Source organism: Plectropomus leopardus, chromosome 14, assembly GCF_008729295.1.
Source record: "Plectropomus leopardus isolate mb chromosome 14, YSFRI_Pleo_2.0, whole genome shotgun sequence".
In the NCBI taxonomy this organism is placed as follows: Eukaryota; Metazoa; Chordata; class Actinopteri; order Perciformes; family Serranidae; genus Plectropomus; species Plectropomus leopardus.
This window is the reverse complement of record NC_056476.1, coordinates 12,913,594-12,932,273: the sequence shown is the minus strand read 5'-3', so window position 1 is coordinate 12,932,273 and position 18,680 is coordinate 12,913,594. Positions and strand designations below refer to the sequence as shown.

Below are 18,680 nucleotides of genomic sequence, written 5' to 3'. Positions count from 1 at the left end.
GATATAGATATATGAACTCCACTTTTCTTTTCCACAGTCTTTTTGAACCATAGGGTATTTTTTATGAATGAAGACAAAAGGTTTTTTTTTGTTGACATTCAGTATCAGCAACAGAAGCTAGCACATCTAGACTTTGTACCAGACTGCCAGAGGCACTGTTTTGACCCTCTTTTCCTCCAGGATATGGGAAAGCAAGAAATCTGTGTTTACCCATATACACAGCTATATTTCCTACACCTCACACTCAGAGATCTAGAGTTTACAGAAAGAAAACACTGAATGGGTTGTGGTAGATATGACAGCAGATACAGCAGTATTTGTGTGTAGCATCCAGCATATTAACTGCATGACCTACATATATTTTGGGGGAAGCTTAATCACACTATAAAATAACAGCTGGGCACAAAGTCGACATAAATACATTGTACTGACCTAGGAATAAACTAGTGGAGGACATGCTCAAACCACTCAAAGTATGTTAGAGTGGTTTTGAAGGGAATTTGAACACCACCTGTATTTAATCTGTTGAATGAGTTCACTGCTAATTAAGTCATTTTGACTGCAGCTGGAAGACAGTGATAATAAATGAGTTGCACACATGTCCCTGTGTTCAGGGGTCTGTTTTTAGATGCTGGACAACCTCAGTGAAACTGCATAACAACTGAATTAGCCTTTTGTTGTGATAATGGAATTTCTATTTTTGATTTGATACTTAAAATAGGGATATTTGATACTATTTTCTATACGATGGGGGAAAAGTTGGCATTGAGGGCATAACATGTTGTATTTTTTATTATAATATAAATGTTATAAGGCTTTAACATGACAGTGATGACTCATCTTGTCCTCATTAGCAGACAACAGCAGTACAACTGTAGTAAAAAGTAAGTGAGATAGGGCAAGAAATAACAGCTGGTATGGGTTAATTTGATGTTGTGGAAAACGAGTGTTGGATCCATCTCAAATATTCAGAATTGCTACGGATCAATAAATAAATTCTTTTGGACAACATTACAGCCTTGGATGTAGTGCTGAAAGTTAGTCTGAGAACAAATACTGAAAGTTAGTATTCAGTTAGTGTTGCAGCAGTATACTGCAATTGGACAGAAAATTTCACCTTAATTTTAGTTTTTTTTCCAAAAGGGAGACTTCATACACATATGTCCATTAAACATGGTTTCAGGTTTCAGTTATAGTGATAAAACATTTGTTTTACTAAACGAATGACCCTCTTTTTTCACTCCTTCAAGGATAATTGTAACAGATAGTAATAATTCTGTAATATTGTGATACTGTGAAACATCAGCGATATTTTCTGAGACGTTTATCATATAATCTGATACCATAGCAACCCTATAGTCAATCGACAGAAAATTAATCTGGTTCCAGCTTCTCAAACATGTGGATATGGGGCTTCTCACTGTCTTTATCATCGTCATTTAGAGTTTTGAACTGTTTATAGGTGAAAAAAAAGCAATTTAAAGATGTCACTTACAGCTTTTGGAAACTGCAATGTCATCTTATAGATTAAATTGACAAATTAATCCTTAACCAAAACACCCAGAAGTTGCAAGTTGCAAGACGTGTTTGTTCTGTTTGAGTATCTGTTTGTTTTCCTTCACGTGAGCTGGAATGTGTTGCATTGCTGCAAGGCTGCACATACATGTATGAAACCAAGGTGGCAGAGCCTGAAGTCTGAATAGTACGTGTCCTGTAATGCCCAAACCAGAATAGTAATAGAGGAGTGTGTGTGCATGTGTCAACAGCAGAAAAAGCTAGTTGTAGTGGTGGAATACTAATCTGCCAGGTGGGGCTCGTAAAGAGCAGCACAGGGAGGGAAGGAGATGGAGGGGACCTGCCTTGACCTGTTTCAGACTTGAAGGAGACAAAAAAAATCACTGATGATTTTCCAGTAAGGCTCGCCCTCCCAGCCAGCAGTAGATTATACCAGCTGAGCTACCAGCCTGAGCTGCTGGGAATCCACTTTCCTCCTGGACTCTGCACAGGCACTTGCATGGCGGCTTGTCACAGCGGTAGATGTGCAAAAAGGGTTTCCTATGGTATTTTTGGAGGGGATTGTGACACCGCATGTGGAGGGAATGTCTGCAGATTGTGCTGTCAGTTTGGAAATGTTGGGAGAGATGCAATAGGGAAAATTAAATGAGAGTAGCAGCAAAGTGGAGAGTGAGATGTCTAAATTTCCCCTGATCACTGCTTGATCCGTGCATTTACAGTCTTGGGAAATCATGCTCCAAGTTAGATTTGGTTGCACTGGCTCTCAGGAGGGATAATTGAACATGAGCGTTTTTAATGCTGACACAGTAAAAGTGCCACCACCACCTGTTTTATGATCTTTAAAGTGATATCGATGGCAACAAGTGAAAGTTACACAAAGAGAGTTTGCACCATGTCCTGTCCAGGAGTTGTCGCCTGCCATGCAGAGTAATAATCATACCCCTTGCTCCTCTTTTATGACCTGGGCTATACCACGCATGATTGGTTTTCCACTCCGCAGAACGCCGCGACCGCCCTATGAAACTGCCTGCACTGCTTTGGGTGAAACCAAAAACTAATCATTATGGGTGTCCAATAAGGGTAATTATCAGACTAAGCACTGGACCTGGGGATTACGGAGTGGCTAAATGACTGCTCTGGGGATTAAATTAAAATATTGAGGTTTTCTGCCTGGGAGAATCAAACCGCTGGGAATGTCAAACCCGGCCTGTCAGTGGTAGTATTACCGCCACTCCGCACATCAAGGTTTATGCACAGAGCCCCTGCTGTTAGTGTAGCACCATCACATCAGTGTGGAATTACAGCATGTGGACATTGACGTCATTTGTTGCAAGTGCATTCAAATAAAATGGATATTGTTATTGCCTAGTTGGATGGAAACATATTGAGAAATAGTGTGATGTTTTTCTAAACATCAACCTTTATTATTATCAGAATTCAGAAGAAATAAAGTGGAAAGACACTAAGCTAATATTAAAAGTTAAATGGACAGTTCATTCCCAAATCAAAAATACATATTTTTCCTCTTACCTGTAATGATATTTATACATCTAAACTGTTTTGATGTGAGTTGCTGAGTTTTGGAGATATCAGCTGTGGAGATGTCTGCCTTCTCTCCAATATAATGGAACTAGATGCCACTCGACTTGTGCTCAAAGCACCAAAAATTACCTTTAACTTACTCAACAGTAATGTGACTCAAGATAATCAACAGACCTTGTTGTGAGCAGTTTCATGTTGGAACTATTTTCTGCCTTTTCACCTAATGTTATAGCTCAGATGATGAGGACACCATTTATGTTTACATCTAACGCTGTCACAAGCATGAGCCTCTCATCCATGAATCGACGCACGCTCCCGTCTGCATGGTGATGCGGTTGACAGGAGTAGTTTGGTAGAAAGAAAATGGTTCCTACATGAAACTGCTCATATACATGTATGTAGATTATCTTCTGGAAAGAGACATTGTTGTTGAGTTTTTCAGATCTATTTTTTTGGTGCTTTGAGCACCACAAGTTGAGTGCCTCCTAGTTCCATTATATTCAAGAGATGCAGACATCTCTAGGGCTGATATCTCCAACACTTGGCAATTCAAACTGAAACAAATAGCACTACAAGGAGGAAAATTATGTGTTTTTGATTTTGGGATCAACTGTCTCTTTAAAAATAAAATCCCTCGCAGTACATTGCCATCTGTGTTAATTCTGGTAGCAATCCAACAACAACACAACATTATTTTGATTAGCAATAACTCCGACAGTGTTTTCTTGATTATTCAGCTCATGGTTTGGTTTAGGTGATGTATTCAAATTACTGGTTTTAAATTACCAACAGTTGAAAACACAAAGATACTCACATATGACAAAGGACATCCGAGGAGCTGAAACCAGCAAATATTTGGCATTTCTTTGCTTGAAAAATTACAGAAATTATTAACTAGTTATCAAAAAAGTTGCAGATTAATTTACTGCAAAAGGATTGATTGTTAACATAATGATGAAAACTTAAATTGTCACTATTGCTTGTTTGTTCTCAAAGAAATAAACCATAAAAGACAAGTCAGCATTCAGAAAAACCTATACATCCTCATAAGCTGTAATGGATAGCTCAGTTAGAATTTGGACCGGATGGTGTTGGTTATTATTAGTGGTGGTAGTCTCTCACTGTTAGCCTCCGTAACCCTCTCACCCAGGAATAGAGCAGCGGAGGATGCACACACAGGACACAGAGTGATATTGCAGGCGTTACAATCCGGGGGCCTTCTTGAAATAGCACACATGAATCATGATCTCTTAGAGGCGTGTATTAAAGCCCACACACAGCCTGTGAGTGTATATCCTTTGTGAGTGCTTGTCTGTGTGTATATGTGTGTGTGTTTTGTGATAATGCAATAATGGGCTCAGTATCCGGGACCGAGGCTGCTGTTGACAATACGCAGGCCAGCTGGAGTTGCTGTCTGTCTATTAGCAGACTTGGAGGAGGATGGCTTAACGCCACAAAGACGTCTAAATGTGGCTGTGTATGTGCTGTGTGTTGGAGGTTGAAAGAGCTGAAACAATAGAAAGAAAATTATCTTGCAACTATTTTGTCACAATTTCTTCCTGCTTTCTACTTGCACAGGTTTTATTCCATCTTTGTCCTGTGTGATTGTCAACTGAGCAGCTGAGCTTTGTGGATTTTTGCCATTCAAAACAATCAATTTGAAGATGTCACCTTGTTCCCTGGGGAAACATGATGGGCAGTTTTCACTGTTTTCTGACAATATATTGAACAAAATGATTTGATCAATTGTGAAAGTCGATTGGGGAAATAAACATTAGCTGCAGCCCCAGGGGTCGGCGCATGCATCTCATCTGCTTGTGTCCTGTGCAAACATGTGTATGTCTGCATATTTTTGCTGTTTGATATCGATGATCCTTCTGGATTGGATAATTGGATGATTGTATATTACAGATTTCAGCAACATCTAAACATTGTCTGCTTTCAGCTTATTTGATTCTAAAAGTTGCTGCTTTTCTCTGTTGTATATAAATTTGAGTTATTTTTTTTAATGATGAAAACTAGAAGATGACTGTGGATGTTTGATAGTTTGAAGCAAGAAAAAGCTGATAGCTGATTAATCAGTCAATATCAATGCAAATGGCTGCCTCTTGCATCATTTTCTCCCGCTCCTTTTCCCTCCCATGGCTCCCTTCTTCCTGCCTGCCCTCCCTGCCAGCTTTCTTTATCAGTGGTGGGCCAGTGACAGGGGCAGGACTGTGTGATTTCAGCTGGAGTTCAAACTACTTGAACTTTGTGTGAGTTCGTTAGTTTGTTGTGTGTGTCTGTATGCATGTATGTCTGCGTGCCAAAGCACTTCTGCTCCATGCTGTTCCCAGCCATGTCGATCTGTCATCGGATACTAGAGGCAGAGAGTGTCAATCACTCAGCGAGTTGTAGCCAGAAGCACATCTCAGTTCCAAGTGTTCACACGGCTCACTCAGGCTCTCATTAACACATACGCTGACACACAGAGCAACAGACATGTGCTCTCACTCTTTAAGAATTCAGAGCAAGAATGGATTCTTTTCATACAATTTCTTCTGCGTGTGTGAATGAATCTCGCTCGTTAGCCCTCCAAAGCGTGCCAAACGGCCTCCTCATTACCAGCTGCTCTGGTGGGCTCTCTGTCCTGCGGTGGCGCGGTCACTCACTGAGGCCTCACAGCACACAGGTGTCTGTGAACCAACAGTTTCATCACGGAGATCTGCTCCAGCACAGGCTGCATGTGCATGTGACCGTGTCCAGTCCACAGTAACAGATACCCACATTAAAGGTCTGTTCTCTCATCAGAACAGGGAGAAAAAGATATCAGTCGGGCCAAATGATCACTTCATCTGCTCCGTTCTAAAGAGGTTGTTTGACTTATTGTATTTTATCAACGTGCCAAGTTTCAATACAGGTTAACTGCCATATTATGCCTTAATGTTTAATAAGATACACTGAAACTACACTCCACGTGAAAGTATGAGTGTGCCATGTGCGTAAATCCATATTTGCAATTCTGTGTTTCCTATCAATACATACATGAAATGATGCTGGGGCAGCCTTTTGCATTGTTTCTTGACACAGAGGGGGTCAGTGGTACAAGGGAGTCGCCAGTTAGGTTTAGGCAACAAAATGATAAGGTTATGGTTTGAAAAAGTGGATGTCACCAAAAATCACTCAGCTTTGAGTGCTAAAAACGCCACACTTGCTGTTATTTGTTGGACAGGAGCAGCATTCCCCCGGGTCAAAGTCCATTATAGTGATGCTGGGGGCATGGTCCAAATGGCATATTTTTGTGCTCAGGGAGCGAAACCAGGCTGTAATGCATAACATAATACAAAACCAACCAATTCACCAGTGAATCCACTGAATAAATTCCTGACAAATAAAGGTGCCATATCACTTTATGCTACAAATCCTGAAATCCTAAAATATAGATCACCTGTTCAGTAATTTGCTACATGTCGTACAATGACATAATACACCCAGGTATTGTAAAGGAATATACAACTTTAGCATAAATAATGTGGCATCGGACAGTAGATGCATTTTATAACATATCATGGCATGTATTGCCATATCGGCCAACCACATATTTACCTTAACAAGCATTTACATTTACTTTACTGTGTATCAAGGGCTTCAACTATGTTTTACTTTCAGTTTGACCTGAATGTAGTCTGACCTACTGGATGTGGACTGTGTGCTATAGATCAGCTATTTAGGCCTCCTTCAGCTATCGGCATGTTTTTTTTTTTAAAAAATGCTGTTTCCTATGGGAAACAACAACCTCTGAGCTAAAAACTTAAACCTTGAAAATTGCACACCTGTTGAAGATTTGGATTGTGCAATAACGTATGCCTGCTTTGTTGTTGCAGAATACTGCTGTAAAGAACTACAATGAATAAAATGAGTTGTAAATGCACCCGGAGAAGCACAGACTTTGCCTTGCAGGACAGTCATGCCCAATGTTGATCCGTTTTTTTAAAAACACTGCCAGTCGGAGGTGATTTGCCGCATTGTTTTATCTAGCAGTGTCATGTACCAGTGACATTGACTTCACCAATGTACAGATCCGTTCAATTCACACGAGCTTTTATGATATCGTTGAAATAATGTTCGGCATTAGCCACATGTAGCCAGCTAATTGCTCGTGGTTTTAACAGGTCTAATGTGCTCCAAAGCTACAGTATAGTCAGACTTCACCTTTAGAGCTCAAATTATCCAATTTTGTTTGTCTTTATTTGTCAGTAAAAGCTGGATCACACAGTCGACATACATCTGTTACTGTTGTGATTTCTTTTGCGGAGAATCAGCCATTTTAATGAAAGTAATCGCCTCCCTAAGTGTAAATATTCCACCAAAACAAGTTTTGCACTATTTTGCAAGGACACTGTCTCTGCATTCAGGTCTTAAAGCCACTCAAGGGGCTTGTGATTGGTTTAAATAATTACAAATCAGCCAGAGCATTTTTCCCATATAGCAGAATGATAAATGCATGCTTCCAGATATTTCTGTGGTGCTGACACAGTGCTGTGGAGAAATAATTTTCTTTATTTAAATAAGTATTCATGTGTTACTCACCACCTCACAACCTCTCAGACTTTATATATAGAAACTTAGAAACGTATTTTGTAATTTGTGTCATAATCTTCAGCAAGATTGAGTAACCAAGACTCCTAACCCTAACCAGTCAGCCAAACTGATATTTCTGGTATGACCCGTTATTGAGTTACTATGTGTTTATCAAGCCTGTTACATGAGTGGGTGGTTATGAAATAGGACATTTTTGGGCAAATTAGGCTCCTGTTATATGATCAACTTTTTACACTCGGCACAAACGCTTAGTCAGAGCCAAAAATGGGCGGATCATAAAGTATCAAAGCTGTGCCACTGAGAAGCTGACACTAATGAATCATCAAGTTTGAGGAAAAACGTGCGTCTTTGAAACATTTACTGAAACTTCACCCAGCCCTTTGCTTTTTAAGGACTGCTGGGTACTTTGAATGACACATTTCCATTTCCTTGTATTCTTTTTATGTGTGACAAGCCAGCTAGCCAGTCATCTAAGCAATTTTGGCAGGCAGTCGTTGCCTTCCCTTTGTCATTATGAAGAAATCCTCACATCTCAATGCAGAGCTGTAATTGTACTTTTCCACAAGTTTGTAAATCATTGTGCTCCGTATGTAGCTGGAAGCCACAGACTACCAAGCCAAGAGGAAAGCATGACAACATATACAACCTTTTAGTCTCTAAATTTACCTTGGACTCTGTAAATTATTCTTTGACAATAGAAAAGTTTAAAACTGTAAAAACAATTGCTGAGGCCAAAACATGTGGCTGTTAAAACCCTGAGCATTAACAGAATCTTGATAACAAATGCAATTCTGGGCATCTTTGTATGATAAATGGCTCTGACTCTTGACTCACTCTAAAGTGCACCGGCTTAAAAACAGATGTCTTCAGTGCTTCTCTATCACTGCTCCTCAGGAGTTATGTGTTCGTTGTAATGCAGACCTGTACCAGGCTTCTAAACTGCCTCCACGCGCCATATTTCAGGAATTTTAATTTATGAACACCCGTCCATAGCGCCCCTGCAACCCTCAAACCCAGGCAGATGCCCTGCTGTTGATGGATGTTTCTAAAGCTGGTAACTGAAGAGGAAAAAAAATCATCTGGTCTTCATTTTGGTTTCCCAACTGTCCACCATTTCCTTATCACTTGGGAGCAGAGAGACGCCGTAGTTAGCGTCGAGTACAAGTTGCTGAATCATTGACTTTAGTCTTTAGACTCAGTTTCTTATTTGAGTCATATTTTAAGGCTTTTGTCTTACTTTTGCAATCAATAACATCCAGTGTGAATGCAAACTCATTGCAGCTTATCAGAGGAATAAACATAGTTGAAAACTTGGTATCACAGACGGGGTTCAACTAATGTTTTTATTAACTAGCAGTTATCGAATAAGAACAGAGATTAAATTTAATTGTAAGATTCATGATATGCAAAAAAAAAAATTATTGTGATTTTTTTTACAGACTTTGTGATTGCCAAATGTGTCACAATTTTATTGTGAATGGTCATTTCTTTTTTTTCCCACTGATGATGTGATTTTTTTCTGGAAAACAAGCATGTTCCCTTACATGGGGTTTATGATTTGTATACCAGGGCATCTCTGTAGCACCATTGTGCTTTATTTCTAATAATATGTTTTGACATATTTAACATTCACATTTTTGGGGGCGACAGTAGCTCATTCCATAGGTACTTGGCTTTGGAACCGGATTGTCGCCAGTTCAAATCCCTGTACAGACAAAGTATGGAGTGTGGATTGGAGAGTGGTAATTTGCCTGCTGGGTACTGCTGAGGTGCCCTTGAGCAAGGCACCAAACCCCCAACTGCTCGGGTCCCTATTCTCCATTTCATGCAGTGCAGTGTTTACCCTACCATTATACTGGGGTTTTGAATTTCCTCTCAGGGATTGATCAAGTATGTCTTCTTACTTTTGAAGAAAAATTGCAGCTCCTGTGCTTTAGATATTGCACTTGGCCATATTGTGATTTCAATAGTATTTGGATTACTTGTGTAGCCCCCGTTAATTGTCATTAAAAAGTACCCAGTTTTATCCGCCTTGCTCTTAAACTTGCAGCAAACATGCAAAACTGAGTTGGAGTTTTGACCACATCCTCTAACGCCACCCTTGTATTGTAACTGAAATGCTCGCTTGCTCCTCTGAACAAAAACAAGTCCTTACCTGCTGTCATTTTCTCACGATTGCCGGTCGATACTGCACATGTGCAACTCTCAACAGAGGTGAGAGGGAAGCAAGATGTCTCACTCTTTAGCAACGTTATTATCCGCTCAGGGAAAAAAGATTGTTCAGTTCTTTTTTTATTCCTTACCCAATAGATTAACTAGCCTGTTGTGGCATTTTACTTGCCCACGGCACTCAGGCAGTCCTCACTGCTCAGCCCTGACAATACATTTTTATAATTTTTTTGGTTCTCACATTTTAGAATTGCTCTGTCTTTCTTTCAGGCTGTCTCTTTCTCTAACCCCCTCCTCTATTCTGAGTGCCAGTTTATTTAAACACTGCTGCCAAGAATCTGTTTGTAGCTGTTAGATATACTCTGATAGCTGCAGGTGATAAGTCCTCTAATGTTTAATGGACAGCCTGGCCAGGCCAGCTGCCCCACATGGCTAGAGTTTGGACCACATTGACCAATAATGTGGGTCACTCTGCTACTGTGTTTGTGTTTTACATGTTTTCAGGTTGACCTGAAATACAAGTTTCCTCTTGGTTTTTGGGATTTTTTTTCCCAACAGGTTCCTGTGTGGGATTTAGGTTTCTGTTGGACATTTCAGCCTCCAATAAGTTGTTTTACAGAAGCTCCCCTGCGCGCCTGTTTTGTTCCTACACTGTACAGGCTCCTCAAAAATGGCTTCCTCATCGACCCTGGAAGAAAAGAGAAAGGAGTGCAAAGGAAACAGACTTCAAAAGCATGTAGGAGGCACAGCGAGGCAGAGGGAGGGAGGGAGAGGAGAAAGGGACTGTTTTAACAGGGGAGAGCTAAAGTTAAGACATTTCTTGTAAATTCCTCAGCCACACTTTTTATTTTTTTAGGTGTTCTCCTCCTCAACAGGCCAATATTTCCCCTCTCTCCTTTCTGATTGTTATCTTGTCTCGCTCACTCTCTCCGTCTCTTTTCACCTCGCTAAAGAGGAGACCCCCCCCCCCCCCCCCCCACCCACACACACCCTCTTTTCCTGTCACTCCCCCCTCTCCCGCCCGGTCCAGGGGTATTTTTGGAAGTTAATGAAAAGAGAAATCCGAACCGCTTACCCTTAAAAGGCATGTCTGGGTCAGCTGGGTGGAAACTTGTGTTATTAATGTCCTTAACATTTTCTATGTGAGCGGGTCATCTGTGATTGTAAGTATGCCTGTGTTCGGTGCTGCGTACAGCGCAGGAATGCTGTGGGTTGGGGGGCTAGAAGGGAAGGAGGGTGGGCTAGCGAGCAGGCCTACGTCTCCAGGAAAGGAGGGGAGCGAGGGGCATATTTGGCATATTTCAGGAGCCATTCCAGTCTGGTTCAAGATGCATTCTTCATCCTAGAGATGTGGCTGAGCGGTCAGACAGACAGCGATCAAGGGAGGGGAAGAAAGGTGAACATCACGCTCTACTTCCCATCAGTCTTGTGATGCTGGTTGTGGGAGATGACGCAGAATGCACATCGCTAAAAAGCCACTAACACAGGTGGTAAAAAGATACGAAAATACCACCTAATGCCACCTACGTGCTAACACAGCTGTGTAACCTCCCCACCACCAAGTCTACAACCTCAATAATATCCTTAAAAGGCTTAATGTTGAACCAAAGTTCCTCACCCAGCAGCGGGGTTTGTGTGTCTTGGGTACCATCACTACAATTTAATGCGTGTTTATATGCAGAGAGCTGTAATATGTCTCTTTCAACCTCTCTTCCGTGGCATTATAGTCACCGCTTCTCTCCCCTAGAATTTATGATGTTTTAGCCTGTTATTTGCAGTCGAATGGCTACTGACTGACGTGACAGTGGTTGGCAGGAGTTCACTGTGGCGGTACCAGTCCAGTGCTCAGCAGAGGTTGGGTTCATCTCGAGGTCTCGAGTCTGTGTTTCAGGGCCCGATTGGATCAGACTGTACCTAACCAGCCAGAACTTGCTGTATTTAATTCTTTTATTTCTGATACTTGTCGCGAAATGTTTCCTTTTACAAATCACTGTCTCAAATCAAAATGACACCAAAGTAAACTGATAAAAGAGCAAACTGTTAGAGTATTAAATACTGTAGATGCTTATTGTCCTGATTCTGGTGCTGCTGTTTCTGGGTGAGGCCCAGAGAGATGAAATCAAATGTGCCATCTGTGCTTTGATGTGTCTGATGTCTCTTTTGTTTTTATCTTAGTGGAGAAGTCTGGATTAGGGAACGACTACAACTGTCACCGATTAAAGGAAAAACCTGAATAAGTGATTGCAGAGGAACTGCAGATTCTTACAGAATGAACAGTTTGATTAGTATCTTATTAACTACCCAAGTCAGTTAAATCTCAACCCAATTAAACACCTATAAGAGATCAATGATTTAAACAGAGCTTTCCACCATCATCATCACAACGCTAAGTGGGGGAAAACATTTTTTAAATGTGGTGCTTATCTATTATCTATGTCAAGAGCAATGGACCTGTTGTGGCCAAGGACACTTTACAGCCCCTCTCCCACTGGACAGAAAAACCACTAACACCTACTAACATCTGGCTTGTGTATCTAATGGGAAAGGTTACAATTGCCATTCACTCTTGGGTCAAATGACTCTGCAGTATTCATGAGTATTTATCTAATCCAGCCCCAATAAGTTTTAATCGTGCAGTGACAAAAATATGTCACCCAGGATTTGATACTTTTTAACCCATTTGCAGGTGTGATGCAATGACTGGACAGCACAAAATTCCATCCGTCTCTGCCAAAAACATTAGTTTTTTCTTTAATTTGTCACCTGTTTGTTCTCTCAGCGCGACACCAATAGCTGCTGACCACCTTAATGAACACAGAGATATGTGTTTACAGAAAATAGTATGTCTCTTGAAGACAGAGTAATTACAGTAGCATTTTCCCCTGAAAATGAAAATGTTAAAGTTAAGAATGACACCTTTCCTTCTTTCTTGGCTCTGACCAGATGCCAGGCAACCATCAGAGACACTGGCTGCAACCAAGAAATAGTCCAACACATAACGCCCTGTAAAATGGCAAAATATCATTTTTTCACTTTAGTTCTGGGATGAAAGAAGATATATCTTGTGAATTTGTGCTCCATTTCATTTACAGAAGAAACTAACCAGTTCAAATGCACAAAATGTGTAATATTTTGCCCTTTTTATTAAAAATACCAAGCAGTTACTAAGCTGTTTACATAGCTAATGAAAATGAATATTCCATTGATATTCCCATTTACATGCAGCCAATCTCGACTGTATTTTACAGGGGTCTCTGCTGTAACGTGCCATTAATCACATCAACATATGGAAAAGTGGAACGGCTGGAGCTGTTCGTGCCATTATTCTTTGTATTCATTTTTTTTTAAGTTTTCCATCGGTGACCAACTTCAAAAACTTCACCAGCATGAACGCAAACTCTAAACACCCTCTTGAAAAGGTCAGCATTGCGATATTTGCGAAAATCCCAAACCCTATTGATATCCAAGTCCTTCATGATGTTTAAAAGTATGTGTGTTCTCTCTTGATTGATCTGTTGGGCATGCACCTCTACAGTAGCCTTGCAAACTATTGGCAAGTTTGTTTGTGCACAAAACATCAGTGACAATGCGCAGAGCTGACCGTGAAAGGGCACTATGTGGCAAACGGCGGTAAAAACCGAAACCGAGATGCATATTCTGAATGCACTGTATACGTGTCCAAAGAATGCTCCTAAAATCTAAATAATAATGACAACTCGCCTTATCAGTAAATGTTTCATTCATAATATGTTTTTTATGTGACATCAAATTCAGAATATTGTCATATCCGGAAAAGTAGTTGAATATTAGTGTGCATGTAAACATAGTCAGCGACAAATAAAGAGGGAACTGACTAAGAAGTTGAGGAAAAGAAATACAGACTTTGGACTTGTGATATGTGTCAACATCCTCAAAAGTGGCCTTCATAAATTCTTTTTGTTGTACAGTGTAGCTGTCGTGTGTGTGTGTGTGTGTGGGTGTGAATGTTTGTTCATCTGATCATATGAACAGTCCGGGTTTTGATGCTCACATGCTCTTCCTTTGCAAATGATCTGTCTGGTGATGCACGAGTGTTTTGCTCTTGTGCCGCCGCCTTCACTGTACAAAGGACACACACACACACACACACACTCACTCTCACACACTCCTGTCTGACCTGTTCTAATCCTTGGATCTCCAGGGCGGCTCTCAAAATAAAATTCCTCCCGCAGATTATTTTTCTTGTGATCAGAAAATATACATGTTCTCAAAGAGAGGAATGTTCAGACGCCATGGCAACCCAACGATTGCTCGCTTCCCCCTCTTCTGTTTCTCTCGTCCTTGGCTGTTTTGTCTTCTGTTCTCTGTTTTTACTTTATTTTTTGTTCCTTCACTTGTTTACTTTGTAGACACAATAAATTGGTTAATCTAATGAACTTTCAACTACTTTTAAAAACTTTTTTTTAATGTGTATTACTTTTTATCTGACTTGTCCAAGTTCCCTCATTTTCTGTTTCTCACCTACCGGCATATAAAGCTGGTAAAATGTTTTTCTTCTTTCCCACAGACATCCCTCCCTCTGTTCCTCCATCCATCCATGCATTAGCCAGTCTGGTTTTAGGAGCTTTCATCATTGTGGTGCTGATGCATGCAGACCCCGACTGCTAGGCTATTTTCAGCCACTCTTTCCCCTCCTGTCTGTACCCTTTTTCCCCCTCTCTTCTGCTTTGGTTTTATTTTGTAGGAGGTCTCTGCACTGCTGCCTTTTGTAAAGGGGCAGTTGAGGGCTGGGTTGGCTGGTTTTCCCCTCCATGCCAACATCACTCTTTGCAGCTCCTTCTCATGCTAGCTGTCCCGACCAGGGGAAGTGAAGCAGCACAATGCGAGCCATGGTGAGGCCATAAAAATAGACTGCCTGAAGTGCAGCTTTTACTTTAAGAAACATGTTTAAAACCCTTTCATGTCCAGTATTTTTGTCGTAGTAGTGGTGGTAGCAGTAGTAGTAGTAGCAGAAGATATTTGACTGAGTTGAGTTTCATCTACAACCCATTTGCCAGAATAAAATGTTGGCACCATACATTTCCACAAAACACGGATGTGTTACATTTGTATGCTCTTACATATAATTTCAACATTACCGAAGTACCGTAGTTCAGATTACATGTACATGAGCTGAGTTTCTCCTCAGGAGGAGGGGATGGTGATGGTGTAACACCAAGGCAAGCAGCAGACCACTGTTTGAAACCAACAAAACTGGGTATTTTTTTACCACGAGTTCAAAGCATTTACAGCTTCTTTTGTAGCAACCAAACAGGGTATTCTTCAACAAGAGTTTGGTATATTTCCAGTGGTGTTTGTATTGACCAAAATGGGTATTTTTTTTAACTAGAGTTTCCAACCATGTTTGTGGCAACCAAACTGGATATTTTAAGCCAAAACACGATGTTCTCCTAAATTTAACCAAGTGGTTTTTATCTTACTTACCATCTTACCTAAACCTTATCACATGTTGCCGCAGTTTGGTCACAACATAAAATTTAAAATTGAAACATATCCACTTCATATGAAATGTACAAATGTGACATATTGGTGGTTTTCAGAAAGGTACAATGCCAACATTTATTTTTGGTTATTAATTGAGATGGCATTCAACAGAAAAAATTATTTCTTTTTATTTTGAACCCGTCTTGGACTACTTGTAGTTAAGAGACGGGCAGGATTACAGGGGAGAGGAAGGAGTATGGCAACAAAAGCTACCATGATGCCCAATTATTGTTTAATTTGTTGATTTTCTTTTTTTTGACAAATTATTTAGTTAAGTAAATGTCAGAAGAAAAGATAGCAGTGACCTCAATTTCACAGAGTCCATTGTGATGACTTCAAATTAGGACTGTAACTGATAATGATTTTTTCAATCAATTAAAGTATGATTAATTGAACATAAGGAAAATGTTTCCAAAAGTTCTGGTTGAGATGTCGTATTGTCAGACCAACAGTCTTAAGCCCAAAGCATTCAGTTACAGTGTAACGCCAAAGAAAAGCAGTAATCCTCGTAGTTTAAAACCTGCAAACATGAGATTTTTTTCATGATTTATTAATAACAGACTAATCCTTTCAGTATTTTGTCTGAGTTTAATAACCTGAGTCACTGGAACATTTCTGTATTAACCTAAACACATCACTCACAGTGATAACACACATACTTTTCTTTTCAATTTGCTAAGAGTGAAGCAGACAAACACACACAGCGACTCACACCATGAGCGAGTCATCGGCTTCCCTCTGGTGGTCCCTTCGTCTGCCCTGTACTTCTTTTCTCTTTCTCTCTCTGTGCGTCACTTTATAGCTAAAAGTAAGCCAACATTTGGACAACAACGACTCCTTTTTATTTAGTTTGTATTCAGTTAAGATGCCTTTTTGATTGAATTTGACCTTTAATTATCAAATAACACTCTTTTAACTGGTATAGCATTGAATGTCTGTCTCGCCCACAGTTAAGACGTGTTTGTGTGAGTACATATGTGTGTGCATGTGGACACATTCAGACACAGGAGCCTCACAGGAATCCTATAACACTCTCAAGTCCCTGAGTGGCTCATTTGTGCACTGTGGAACATTGTGGAATACCAGGCATATTTTATGATCCAACCTTCAGCCGGCTCCCTCTCTTTCTCCCTGCGTCTGGGTTTATTTGTGAAGCTAAGCTGGTCTGGCCATCCGGGGGCCCCCTCCTCTCTCCTTCTCTCTTACGCAGAATATTTAAACATCACATTCAGACATTTAGCTGATGTTTTTATTCAGAGTAACGTACAGTGAGTGGCTGCTGTAAGCTTAAGCGAATTTGGCTGAGGAATCAAACATGAACCTGAGGCTTTGGGATGGTTTACACAGCATGGTTTGTCACCCAGTGAGAAATTTAGGTTTCTACGTGGGTTGACATATGTATATGTATATGTGTGTATGTGTATATGCTACTTTTGTGGCCTTGGCAAACAGGCCTATCACATGTGGTGGCGTATTTTGACCGCCAGGGCAAACAGCAGAGCTCGATGCCCGTGGCAAAAAGTGATTCTCGCCCACCCACTTGGACAAACACGCTGTAATTTTTACCTCCTTGTTTTCACCCTCTGGTCACACATTTTTCCTTCTCCATGTCTAAACCTCCTAAAATCCTTTGCATTTCTGCCTTCACTTGCCTCTCTCATCCTGTCTTAAATGCTCTCCCTCATTCCATCTCTCTCTCTCTCTCTCTGTGCCGTCCTACCTCCGTCTCTCTGTAGGTGTGGACTGCACAGAAGAATGCAGTTAAATTAGTGTTTCTTCTCTCCTGCCAGCCAGCTGCATCTCACACTCCCAGCCATGCCAAGCATCTGAGACACAATTGACCTTAAAAGGAAACAATAGCGGCCCATCAATTCTGCTCTGCCAGTCAAGGAATGGCTTACTCCTCCATGGGCAGGGTCCACCTCACACACACACACACACACACACACACACACACACACAAGAGGAAGTGTTTGGAAACTGAACTTTGAAACTGGCAGGAAATGAGAGCCAGTCAAGATTTTCTTTTTTTTTTTTAAAGGTGTACACTGTCTGTATAGAGCTGTAGCTAGGATTTTAGAAATATTCCATTCTGTTAAAGGTCTGAATCCTGTCTCAAAACCTTTTCCACAATTCTAATTTTGTTTGTTGGCCCTAAAGGTTGTTAAATTTAAATATGGTTCATTAATCAAGACAAGTGCTCTAATTGTTCAAAATGTGCCTGTTTGGAAAGGGCCAGTTACTTGGCCTTTGGTATTGCTGCTTGCAGCTTTCTCAAAAACAGCTCATCCAAGCATCTACATAAAACTACAAACTAAAATTAGGTGATAAACTGCTTTATCATTGCAAGCAGTAGACGTGTCTGCCTCTGTGTTTTTTGTTTTTTTTTTCTGTTGGGTGACGTTTAAGGTCACAGATGGGCTGAAACACTGGTTAGTAAACAGTAGAAAGCAGCGTGGAGGCCAGAGAGAAGGTGATGGTGGTTACTTCTTTTTTAAAAATCTCTTACTTATTCATTCTCTTTCTGATATGGTGATAAATAAATTTTTAGCGATGTTTGAGGGCTGCTTAGATGTAGACGGATGGTATTTTGTGGCATCAAATGTTAAATTGAGCTATCAAAGATGCTAAAATTAGCTTGTCTCCCCTAGTGAAGGATTTCCATCAAAGCCCATGGAAACAAATCAGAGCTTTCAGTAACTTTTCCCATTAAATGCAAAAGCCAGACAGACGTGTTTTTTTTTCTAGTGGGACAGGAGCTATAGTTATGCATATTTCAGCACAAAAAGCTCCAATAAACATTTCATGGCCTCAATTAATTCAAAGCGCGGCTGGTAGAGAACAAAAATTTTCATTTCAAAAGTTACATTTTACCAGCTACTTAAAATGATTGATTTGTAGTAGTTTGCTACAATGTAACATCTCTGGTGGTTTTCTCTCTCCATTTGTACTTGAATGTACTGTAGTAAGCGACAGAGAACAATTTGTGCTGCACGCCATTTGCCGTTGGGGTTCCAATGTCAATACACTACACAGTGTGCACATAACACACAGCTCACATTTAACACCGCACTTCTTTTTTTCCTCAATAACATACCCGCCAAGTGTGAAGCAGAGAAGATGAACAGTTGTTGAGAAAATCAAAGGACAGACAGACAGAAACTCCTTTTGTTTCATTTAGAAGATACCGGAATTTGCCCATGTAAAACTCACCCAAATTACCAGAGCACATGACCTCAATGTGTGTGTGTTTTTGAAAAACTTCAAATTTAAACAAAATGTTTATAAATGAATTTGAATGCAACCCACAACAGCATGTGAGTGACAAGCTGATGTTGCTATGTGCTAAG

At 40.4% G+C, this 18,680-nt stretch overlaps 1 protein-coding gene across 1 annotated transcript in view; it reads left to right on the top strand.

The window, feature by feature from the left end:
• luzp1 (leucine zipper protein 1) overlaps positions 1-18,680 on the top strand; it is a 62,331-nt gene that overhangs the window by 935 nt on the left and 42,716 nt on the right. The window lies entirely within an intron of this gene.